Source organism: Gymnodraco acuticeps, unplaced genomic scaffold (assembly GCF_902827175.1).
Source record: "Gymnodraco acuticeps unplaced genomic scaffold, fGymAcu1.1, whole genome shotgun sequence".
Lineage (NCBI taxonomy): Eukaryota > Metazoa > Chordata > Actinopteri > Perciformes > Bathydraconidae > Gymnodraco > Gymnodraco acuticeps.
Window position 1 is genome coordinate 2,162,377 of NW_022989867.1, and position 12,038 is coordinate 2,174,414.

At 40.1% G+C, this 12,038-nt stretch overlaps 1 protein-coding gene across 10 annotated transcripts in view; it reads left to right on the forward strand.

Annotated features, from left to right (window-relative positions):
* Window positions 1–9,135: 9,135 nt before the first annotated feature.
* mical2b (microtubule associated monooxygenase, calponin and LIM domain containing 2b) overlaps window positions 9,136–12,038 on the forward strand; it is a 93,661-nt gene continuing 90,758 nt past the window's right edge. For 4 of the 10 annotated variants that reach the window (XM_034196510.1, XM_034196529.1, XM_034196537.1 and 1 more), the window contains exon 1: window positions 9,139–9,631. The gene's annotated coding sequence lies outside the window, so the exon portion shown is untranslated. Of the gene's footprint in view, window positions 9,632–12,038 lie in introns of all 10 variants that reach the window. The other 6 variants (XM_034196519.1, XM_034196524.1, XM_034196569.1 and 3 more) reach the window with 5 other exon arrangements.

Genomic DNA, 12,038 nt, shown 5'->3' on the forward strand with positions numbered 1-12,038 from the left:
GAGAAACAACAGCTTCCTTCCTTTCAGCTCCAAATCTCTGTGAATGGGCCAGAAAATGTTCAACTACTGATACATTGCTTATATACTGTATACAGTATGAAGTAAGCAGTGGATCTTGTAGAGTCTCTCCTTTGTATGGGTGAAATATAAGGCATATTATGTTGTATAGATTACTTCTGATTTTAGAAGACAGCTGTGTGGGAGCAATAAAAAGTTCCTCCACTCTGCAGCTGGTGTGGTAAGAAGTGTTTGTGGGGGAGAATGGAGGGAGGGGGGGCTTTTCAGGTGCTAAGAAGCATTCGAAAGTGTGTCATGTTGCATGAATTATTGAACCACTGTGACCATCTTGATCCAGTGACAGACAAACCAGACACGTTTTTATTCATATGTTAAATCCTATACTGGCTGGGAAAAAATGTCATTGGCAGTCATTAATACCAGCCAAAGTTGAAGTGTAAGTTCATTTTGGAAGTCTTTTTTAGCAGTGCCGGGAAGCGGCTGTGTAAAGCTAGCAACTTTTGCAACTGCCAAAGTCCTTTCAAAATAAAATGGGTTTTAAAAAAACTAAACTTAAAGTTGGACTTCAGTTTTCAAAATGATGTATTTATTTATTAAAGTTGTAGTAGGCTTAGAGGAGGAACTTTATTAACACATGAGAGGTTTCTCAATTCTTAAATGTCCCCTCCTCGACTCCTATCCTCGAGATTTAGTGCCGCCCACAGGAGATGCGAGCGTAGGACTGAGGAGGGGAACCGAGGAGAGAGGAGGGGAAGCAGCAGGCAGTTAGAGAAATGAGAACTCCTCTCCTCTGAGAGGTCATTTTAAAGAGACGTCCATTAATGATGACAGGAGGCACAGCAGCCCTGGTCTGGTCTGATGGACAGATGTGTTCATGAAGACTTATACATTTACTTTGATTCATTGACAGTGCGGTAGGCTATAATGAGACAATAACAGGCTACAGATGCGGACACGCGCACACACACACACACACACACACACACACACACACACACACACACACACACACACACACACACACACACACACACACACACACACACACACACACACACACACACACACACACACAGGGTTGGGTTGTAACGGAATACATGTAACGGCGTTACGTAATCAGAATACAAAAATCAAGTAGGCTAACTGTATTCAGCACGCGTTACATTTGAAAAACGAGTAATCCAGTGGCGAGCCGTCAGGGCCTTCTAGGCCCTCTGTGAGGGCCTAAGATATTCTACAAAATAATATTTAAAAACATTAAAAAAAAAAAAAATGTAAAAAAAAAAAGTATATATTTTTGTAGTTATATTTTTCATTAGTTTTACCAAAATAACTTGATTTAATTGTATTTAAAATAACATTTCCAAAGAAATAAATCCTTCGAATCTGCCTATTCAGTTTATGTTGGAATGTGAAGGGTTAAATGAAAGAATCTCGTCTCTGCGAGTTACTGTGAAGAGAGGAGCTGTTGGACGTCCAGGCGGTCCAGCTATGAATTCACAGAGGGCCCCGCTATAGTAACTGAACGAGAGAGTAATGTCAAATGACAGTACAATTGACCAATCATATCTTCCCTCTAAATGGGTGGGTGTTATTATCGCGGACTTTATGACAAGTTCCGCCCGCTGTGAAACTTTTCTTGTTTCCATAACAACAACAACTTCCTGTCAATAGCGTTAACTCGCCTTCAAAATAAAAGCATGCCAAATTACACTTAAGACATACAACTGCAACGAAAGTAACAAACACAATGCAATATCCTTTTCAATTTCAAAGAACACAAATAAGGTTATTTACAGGTGTTGTTTTGTGTGGTAGAGGGTCGCTTTCATTGATGCGTTTTGCACCCCTGGCCGTTGTTTTGATATTCCGCTGAAGTATACACTGTGACGTAATAACTCGAGGGAAGGGGTGGGGGTCAGAGGGCCTAGGTATACAAGTCACGGCTCGCCACTGGAGTAATCTGATTACAGTTACTTTCGTAAACCTGAGGTGAATACATTTTGGATTACTTATTGGAACTATTGGTGGAAAGATTTCCTCACAACATTTAATATTCATTACTAAAGGTACAGCCGAATCATCAAAGCCCACAAAACCTATTACCGCCGCAGATGGACCAAAAAAGCGTTTGAAAAAAATAATCGCGGGTCCGCTCGGTGAAACAATAACAACGAAACATGGAGGAACAAAAGTCTGCGTTTAAATCGCGTGTGTGTGTGGTTAAAACACATCAGCCTGCGGTCGCTCTTTAGCCTTACTAATGATTATTTCTGAAGGTAAACACAGTGAAGGCGGTGCGTGAAAGGCACTGCGCGCTCGTCTTCTCAGAGGCTGAGTTAACCCTCCCGCTGCCTCCTGGTACTGCAGAGATTTCATGAAGTGAAGGAGGTTTTCCTTCTATAAAACAGCTGTGGGCAGCAGATACTGTGAGTGTCACGGACATGCATACATAGATCAAGGCAGATTGGTGCACACACTCTCCTCTCCTGTTTTGCCAATCCGGTGCTTAAACAAATATAGCTCTACACCCAGGGTCGGCGTCATGGGGGGTCATTCGCGGGCCATGCCCCCCCAAATGAGTCACTGTGCCCCCCCAACGCAGGGTGGGCAAGCCTTATTGCCACTTTGCCGGTTTTTTTTTTTTTTAATCATATAAGTTAAAACGTTTCCACCAAAAGTGTTTTGTGTGAAATACATCAGAAATAAAGAATACACATGTGTATTCTTTATTTATTCTTTATATGAAACACAGCCTGAGGTGTGCTCACTGCTGCTCTCTGATTGGTGTGTTGCTTGACCAATGACCCCGACTTTTGTTTTGTTATCATTACGTGGCTGTGTGTTTAGATGAAAGCCCAGTGGCGATCTGTCCATCTGTTATACTGATTATACAGTAAAGCCATCGAAAATAATATGATATACAGTACAGTACAAGTACATGGGTCTCTGTGTTTAATTCAAGCACGGCTCTGTGTGTGTGTGGCACGAGCGCATTTTGTCAGTGCGCGAGCGGTAACGTGGAATATTGTTGTTAGCATCTGGTGAGCTAGCTATGCTAACGGATATAAAGAGCTGTTTCTACACCAAGGTGGAGGAGAGTCCTCTCCTGTCAGACTGAGAGGATCTTATAACGTCAGCTCAGTGAGGTAAAGGACTCTCAGTGTTTAGATAGTTCACTTTAGTGTAAGTTATCTCAGTGGGTCTCAAACGGTTTGGTGACCATTTATGTAAACAAGTATTTGCGAGGAATAGGCTACCTTTATATGATCATTATAGTCATTAAAGAATAAGAGAATAAATGAAAAACGGGTATGACCTACTATAGGACAATAACACAAGAATACCATTTAAAAGGGGAGTGATTAGTAAAATATCCATAAAGAAAAAGTAAATCTGTGTACAGTTCTGTTTCATATGGATGTTGAGAGATGTATCCATAGATCTCTTCATTTTGCTCTCAAAGTGCACCAGAATGATGCTTTTAACTTCAATATTTTAAAAATAATCTTCCCGGAGGAGCATGCCCCCGGACCCTCCTAGAGGAGGTTAGGTCCACACCCACCTAAAACATGTTCACATGGATAGGATACTAAATACATTTGCACACTTTTCATATGGTGGCCTATGTCCATATGTTTCTGTTTTGGTGGTCGTGCCACAACCGTGCATGTATGCACAGGTCATAGGTGCGCTATAAAATAGCACTACACCCTGCAATGTGTGTGAAAGACAATAAACTTTACAGCATGTTTTTTTTTAATTGAAGTTGCGTTGGTGTTTGTGTGTTGGTTGTTGACGGCAGTATGTGCCCACCCTTGGTAAATGATTGCCCCCCCATTTGATTTGTTCTAGAGCCGACCCTGTCTACACCCCTGGCCGAAATGTCCTTAAAATGAAGTCCGAGTTCGACATTTTAATTCATGTCCTGCCAACACTGGCAGGACAGAAGGCGACACGCCCGTTCTAAGCCGTGTCCCTCACTCCTCACATCCCAAGCTGCATCCCCAAAAAGTGTATTATGTTGTTACATCATTTCAGATGTGATGTTTCAGTTGTGCTCTTGATAAGCCATTAAAACAGTAAAAACACGTTCAGTTTCCTTTTGCTTTTTGTGTCTCCTGTTCACCAAAACATACCCATCTGTGATGGAAAAAGAAAGTAATCCAAAAGTAATCTAAAAGTAATCTGATTACGTTAAGACACGTAACTGTAACTGTATTCGGATTACTTTCAGAGCCATGTAATCAGTAATCAGTAACTGATTACATTTACAAAGTAACCCTCCCAACCCTGCACACACACACATATATATTTATATAAATATATACAATTTCAGAGGACACCAAACCAACCAAAAGTAGCTCTCGGTTCAAAAAAGGTTGGGCACCCCTGGTGTAGTGTGTAGTTCTGGGGGGGGCGTTCGATTCCAGTTTTGGATAGTCTGGCGTGGTTTCGTTCCATTTCAAACAGCTGTTTGACGCTCGGCGTAACCTTGGCGCACTGCCACTCCAACATCCAATCCCAGACCTTGAAGACTAATCACGGGGACTGTAGTCCTAAACGATAGCTGGGGATTATGGGTAGTGTAGTGTCTTCGGCCATCCTAAACTCAAAAATGTTGACAATCGCAATGATGATGATGATGACGTCTGTTTCCGGTTATTTTTATTTTGAAATTCAGGTCCTGACGAACGCCAAAAAAGCCCGAGATTATGGAATTAAACCAATAAATAAAAGCAAGTATAATTGTGTGTTATTGGTGAGTAAATAACAGTGTGTTATTTAAAAAAGAATAACAAATTAGAAGGAAAAAAAGATTTTAAAAATACGAGGCTCTGATTCCCATTTATTTTCCTCACAGACGGCAACACTAAAGGTCTAAAATAAAGACCTAAATGAATATTTGGGATGTTCTTGCCTTTAGATTCTCCCAATAAGTCCAAGTACAGAGGGTATCTTTGCTGTGAAAAAACACATTTCCACCAAAAAAACGTTAGCAACCATGAATGTGAACACATTCATGAAGTAATCTTCGTCATAACTAGCAAACTAAACATCATGTACATGTACTGCACAAATAATCAGAAATAAAAACTCATTACTCGCATAAAATGACATCAAAACGCATTTGAATGGCCAAATGAACCTTAAAATAGGCATTTTCCACCGAGAATAACACGAAGGTCGGCCATTGTTGTTGATCACGTGGTTTGGGAGCTGTTGCAGCGTCCATAGCAACCACCTTAGCAACCATGAATGTGTACACATTCATGAAGTAATCTTCGTCATAACTAGCAAACTAAACATCATGTACATCTACTGCACAAATAATCAGAAATAACAACTCATATTAATCGCATAAAATGACATCAAAACGCATTTTAATGGCCAAATGAACCTTAAAATAGGCATTTTCCACCGAGAATAACACGAAGGTCGGCCATTGTTGTTGATCACGTGGTCTATGAAGGTCTATGGGACGCCCTGCCCGTAGAAGCCTGACGGTCAAGGGGTCCGCTGTCCGCAATGAAGGTCTTTGGGACGCCCTGCCCGTAGAAGCCTGACGGTCAAGGGATACCCTATACGTAATATAGCGACGGGGAGGGGCCCTGACCGTCCGTCAATATGTGACGGGATGGGAGTGAGAACGTGTTGCGCGCGCACGCACACACACACACACACACACACACACACACACACACACACACACACACACACACACACACACACACACACACACACACACACACCACACACACACACACACACACACACACACACACACACCTACAGCTCCTAAAGCATAATCAGGCCACAGCCGTTGTGTATTTTATTGTGTGAAGCATTAAATGGTCTTAGAAAAAATATCAACTCTTTGTTTGTAGATATCTTCTAAACTAAAGCAAATAAAGAGACTGAGAGTATGGCCTGTTATACTGAGTGATATATATTATACACACTGCTCTGCTTTCTGCACGGACCTCACAGCTGTTCTCTCTGGAAACATCGCGCGATGAAAGCAGTTTCTAAAATAATATCCAGGGGATGCATGCAGAGCTGTCATTGGCTGAGATAAGTTCGGCCGTGCGTCACGCCTCCACCGTTCCCGTAAATGCATCCGCGGAGGAGCCGTGGAGGAACCATCAGTGTCTCCTCGGTTAGAGCTCCTCCTAGACGCTCGATGCTCGGTCCTCGGTGTGCATTTAGAGAAATTAGATGTCCTTCAACATGGCGCGCTAAAATTCATTTCCGGGTCTCTACCGGAGGACCGAGGAGTCGAGGAGGGGACATTTGAGTATTGAGAAACCTCTATGGTCTTCTGAATCAGACATCACACACTATACATGCACCACAATTGAGCTTAACGTGGGACTGTTTTGTAATAAATGTTATATTAAAGCTTTCACTTACAATGAGCATAACATCCATTGTTATTATATTATCAGAACGGGTTGTATGATACATAGCCTACATTCTTATCAAGTTATGGAGGAGAGAATGATAATTTTTTATTAGCTATTAACTTAACTTGGCTATGAAGTTTCCCTGCAGGATTAAATGCTATTGTGTGTCTTTTCAATCAACCACAACTACATTTATAGTGTTATTTATTTGAGTCAGTTTATAGACCTCTTTAAAAATCTCCTTCTGAAAAGCTGAACATGTTATTATTTTATTTATTTATTGTACTATGTGAAGAAATCCCATGTTTCATGCTTTAGTATTCCAATACGTTTCCTGTTATGTTCACCACCTTATAGCTGTAACATGTGTTCATGTTGATGTAAAGCACTATGAATTGCCTTTATATCTAAACATGTGCTATATAAATAAACTAACCGTAAACGTCTTTATTAATACAATTAAATAAGTCTTGGCAGCCCTTATACAGCTTTAGACATGGATCATAGACTAAAATATACAATGCTAATTATTTATTATATACCCTACCACAGTATTAGTCATTATTGCAAACATGCACTTTTCAAAAAGAGCACTTTAAAAAGAATTACAACTTCTTTTTTTTCAATGTTTTGAAAAATGGCTTAAACTTTTAGAAACTTTAGAGGCTTCTCAATACTCAAATTTCCCCTCCTCGACTCCTCGGTCCTCCGGTAGTGACCCGGAAATGAATTTCAGCGCGTCATTTTGAAGGACATCTCATTTCTCTAAATGCACACCGAGGACCGAGGATCGAGCATCGAGGAGGCTCTCTGGAGGAGCTCTAACCGAGGATACACTGATGGTTCCTCCACGGATGCATTTCCGGGAACGGTGGAGGCGTGACGCACGGCCGGACTTATCTCAGCCAATGACAGCTCTGCATGCATCTCCTGGATATTATTTTAGAAACTGCTTTCATCGCGTCGCGATGTTTCCAGAGAGAACAGCTGTGAGGTCCGTGCAGAAAGCAGAGCAGTGTGTATAATATATATCACTCAGTATAACAGGCCTACTCTCTTTATTTGCTTTAGTTTAGTAGATATCTACAAACAAAGAGTCGATATTTTTCTAAGACCATTGTTTCACATAATAAAATACACAACGGCTTATGCTTTAGGAGCTGTAGGTGTGTGTGGTACAGTGTGTAGGTGTGTGTGTGGTACAGTGTGTAGGTGTGTGTGTGGTACAGTGTGTGGTACAGCGTGTATGTGCAGGGGCGCCGCCAGGGATTTTGGGCCCCATGAAAATATATCACATTGGGCCCCACCACCAGGCCCATGCCACGCCAACCAAGCACAATGCTGTAACCACACCTCCAGAACCCAACCGACTCATTTATGCTTTAAATAACTCTACCTGTACAGGCTTGCATCTATCTTGTAGTCCAATACTAACTGCACAATATTTACTGACACTGAGCTGTGAACATATAACACTGTGCAGACGTGCAACATTCTGCTGCAGTAGAATTCACTATTTGATATAACACTAACATTCCTGACAATAGACCTCAATAGTTATCTTTTATGGTGTACATGCCTTTTTAATAACATTTTTGAATGGAACATTGAAAATAAAGTGAACATTAACACCAATATTATCATTTATAAAATGCTATAACAAAAAAAACAACATAAACAGCAGATTTTTTAATTAAATATACTACAAAATAAGCAGGTATTAAAGTGTAAATGGACAACAAAACGGAAATGGATATGAAAAGTATTTTTCTCATCATGCATCTAGTGTGTAGTGATCCAATATCGTTACCATAGCCTTGCCCTTTAACAGTTATGCAGGACCAAACCATTACATGTAAATAGAGGGGGGTGTTCGATGCTTTGGATAATTAACTTTTGGAAGAAAATAAGTTAAATGAATCGTAAGTTTAGTGAGTACATTATCAATATGAAGTTATATTAATGTTAATTATTGATGATTGATGAAAGGTGACTTACATTTGTTTTCTTAATGTTCTAAAAATGTTTGGGGTCAGTCACGGGCCCTTAGAATCGTCCTAATTTGTCACCCCCTTTTTTTTACCCCTGGGTGTGTGTTGTACAGTGCGTAAATGCGGCTCACAGACGGGTCTCAGTTGGTTTGGTGTCCTCTGCTTACTTTTAATACTTGTAAATACAACTTTGGGCCCGTAATTTCAATTCCCCATTTCAGCGACCAGAGAGAGGGGGGGATATATCCAGTCTCTGATTGTGTTACGTTATTATGAGAGTGCTCTCATACTTTAAATTGTATATATTTATATAAATATATTTGTGTGTGTGTGTCCGCATCTGTAGCCTGTTATTGTCTCATTATACCGCACTCTCAATTAATTCAAAGTAAATATGTGGGGGAACAATGTTCAGCTGATCTAACAGAGATACAGCGCTATGACAAAACACTCGACAGCTGATGCAGCTGATGCAGCTGTTGCCATGTAATAATGAACGGACGTCTCTTTAAAATGACCGCTCAGAGGAGAGGAGTTCTCATTTATTTAAACGTCTGCTGCTTCCCCTCTTCTCTCCTCGGTTCCCCTCCTCGGTCCTCCGCTCGCATCTCCTGTGGGCGGGACTAAGTCTCGAGGAGGGGAGTCGAGGAGGGGACATTTAAGAATTGAGAAGCCTCTATAATGACTTTATTTTCCAAAAGATGACCTCAATTCACGTTCAAGAAACAACTTCACTTTCAAAAAATGACTGGAAATCTCAAAATTGACTTAATTTTTATAAAAGGTTAGAATGTGACTTTGTGATCAACCAAAATGTATCGGTTTAAAGCATAGGTTTAAAGTGATATGCATCGGTTTGTTTCTTTAAATGCTCATTTTTTTCTTTAAAAACACTATTTTTCTTTAAAAACACTCTACTTTTTGTATGTTGTCAGCAATAAACCACTTAACGTAGTGAATGTAAAGAAATGTGAATAAAACCCACCAAGAAGAACATTTATTAATGATTTTTGAAAACTAAACCGGAAGTGCTCTCCCGGTCCTTCGCGGGGACTTGACGCTAATCTTCACGGGGGGCAGACAGGCAGCTCACCGCGGCTATCATGTGAGGAGCAGGTCGCTGAGGAGAACCGGGCAGACGTTCAGCTTGTGTCGACATGTGAGGACACTCGCGACATATTGTGGATAGGTGTGCAGTTTCATGGAATCTCCACAGTAAGTTACACTTTATCTCTCTGAGTTAAGACGACTGAGTGAGCGCTCATAAGGAATGTTTAATGGTTGATATCTGACATTCAGCTCTCACTGCCTGGAACATGGTCTACTTTTCTGTGTGTGTTTGGAGCTGGAAATGAAGAGCTGTGGGGTTATTCCTGCCTGTAACTTTATATATGGTGGAGGTGCAACAGGTGACGTGTGCAGACAGGCCCCAAGCTAAGGGTCAGGTGACATTACAAAATCATTTTAGTTTGAAACGAAAATTACAAAATCAACAGAAATGCACCTGCTGCAAATGACTGGCATCAATGTAATGAAAGTTGTTGATACAGTGGACTGCAGCTCTAATACTAACCTGTCAGATACAAAAAAATCGGTTGCAGTATTTTTCTAAAAATAAAACTATAGGCAAGAAAAGGTACATTTCATTGTATGGCAAATTTCAATATAAGGCAATTAAAAGTTTAAATGTTTAAGAAAACATAGAAAGCAACAGAAACACATGATAAAATGACGAGAAATACAAGAAAAGTAACCGTGTGTATTTACTATTTAGTTATGTAATTAAACGTTTCCAATTGTATGGACTACTGACTTCATAATAATATTGTAGACTTTAAATAAATAAAACTATGCAATTATTGTAAAAACATACAAAGGACTATGCTCATTGATTCACAAAGTGAAAGCTAATTAGTGAAATGTTTTTTAAACATGTTGCAACCATCCCTAATGTGATCTGACACATCTTCATCTCAAATAAATATCATGAACAATATAATCATTGTAAAATTGTATGGATAATTAGCAGATATATTTGCATTTATTATATTAAAAAGTTGTTGGTCTAGACCGAATAGTCTCTGAGTAACTGAGAAAAGTGTTGCAACCGTCCTCATTCTCCCATATAGGCTGCTATAGACAAAAAGCAAGCATCAAATGATGTCAAAGGTACATTTGACGAGAAGGATTGCTAATGACTTCCTCCCAGTGAACAAGCTGCACCCAAGACAGAAAGGAGGCAAGTGTATCAATATAGCACCTTTCACCACAAGGCAATTCAAAGTGCTTTACATAATGAAAGACATGATTGATAATTGATATATAGTGCAACCTAAATACATTATAAAATTACATTTTAAAACAGTCATTAAAAGGCAAAGAGATGACAACTACGGTGGCTGAGAGGTGCAATCGGCAATTACAAAGTGTGAAACACTTTAACAAAGCTTGAGACAAATTTATATTCTATAAAACAAAATGACATTATCAAAACACTTTTACCAAAGAAAAAACGATTTAACATTAACACAAACAAATTAACAAGATGCGAAACACTTTTACAAAGCCAGTTGAACTGAGCTCTGCTTCTCAAGGTTTAGTTCTCCATGTTTAAGATTAGATCCGAGTCTTTGACTATATTTAGATTTCTGGCCTTTTCTGTTGTTCTGAACGTTGCCGATTGAAGCTCAGTGCTGACTTCTTGGCTCCAAAAATGATTACCTCAGCTTTATCTTTGTTTCATTGAAAAAAATCTGACACATTCAATCATTGATTAGTTCAATGCACTTACTCAGTGCTTGAATTGGACCATATTCCCCTGGTGAAATGGTTACATTTGTGTATCATCTGCAAAGCTATGGTAACTTATTCTGTTGTTTCCCATTATCCATGAAACATGTCAAAAATGAAATGAAGTTGCGTAAAAGTATCTTATTCAGTGTGAAGGCACATTAGCCCTTTGACTTTGGGGGACAGTACTGCATGCAGTGCGTTTTCCCTCTGGAGTTCCACAGTAGAACGTGTGCACTCGTATTGAAGCAAGTGTCTCCCTCCTCTCATCTTCCAGTGGGTTACTGCGAGGAGCAGGTGGCTTCACAACCTGAGAGATGTGAAATCCAGTCAGGAGAGAAGCCTCCTCTCATTAGAACAGGCAGTTGTCCCCGACCGTTGTTTAGATAAACTTTAATTTGCACTTGAGTGATATGATTCATTAGTCTTCCTTAGAACTGGATCTAAACTTACCGAGTGCCTGCGCTTCCCATTTTATACAAAACCCTGCCAAGCAGTGCAGAGGTCAAAACATCCGGCAGCTGACAGCTGTTTGCCTTTAGCAGAGAGAATCTGGCATCTACTGCCTACATACATTTAGTGTGTACGTTTATATGGCTCCATTTATACGCATGGATGAAATAACCGTTAGAAGGAGCAATTGTTGCAAGTAGTTGCTAAATGAGAGAGTTGGCTTAAGCAGGTCAGCATAGAAGACTAACAGGTTGGAGGCCCTGGACTTCTTCAATGCGGTTTCAAACACATGTATTTAGTTCAATGCAGAAGTTAGCATAGCAAGGACTCCTTCGACACAAAACAATGGGATTTCTCCGATGGAATTCGTATTATTGCA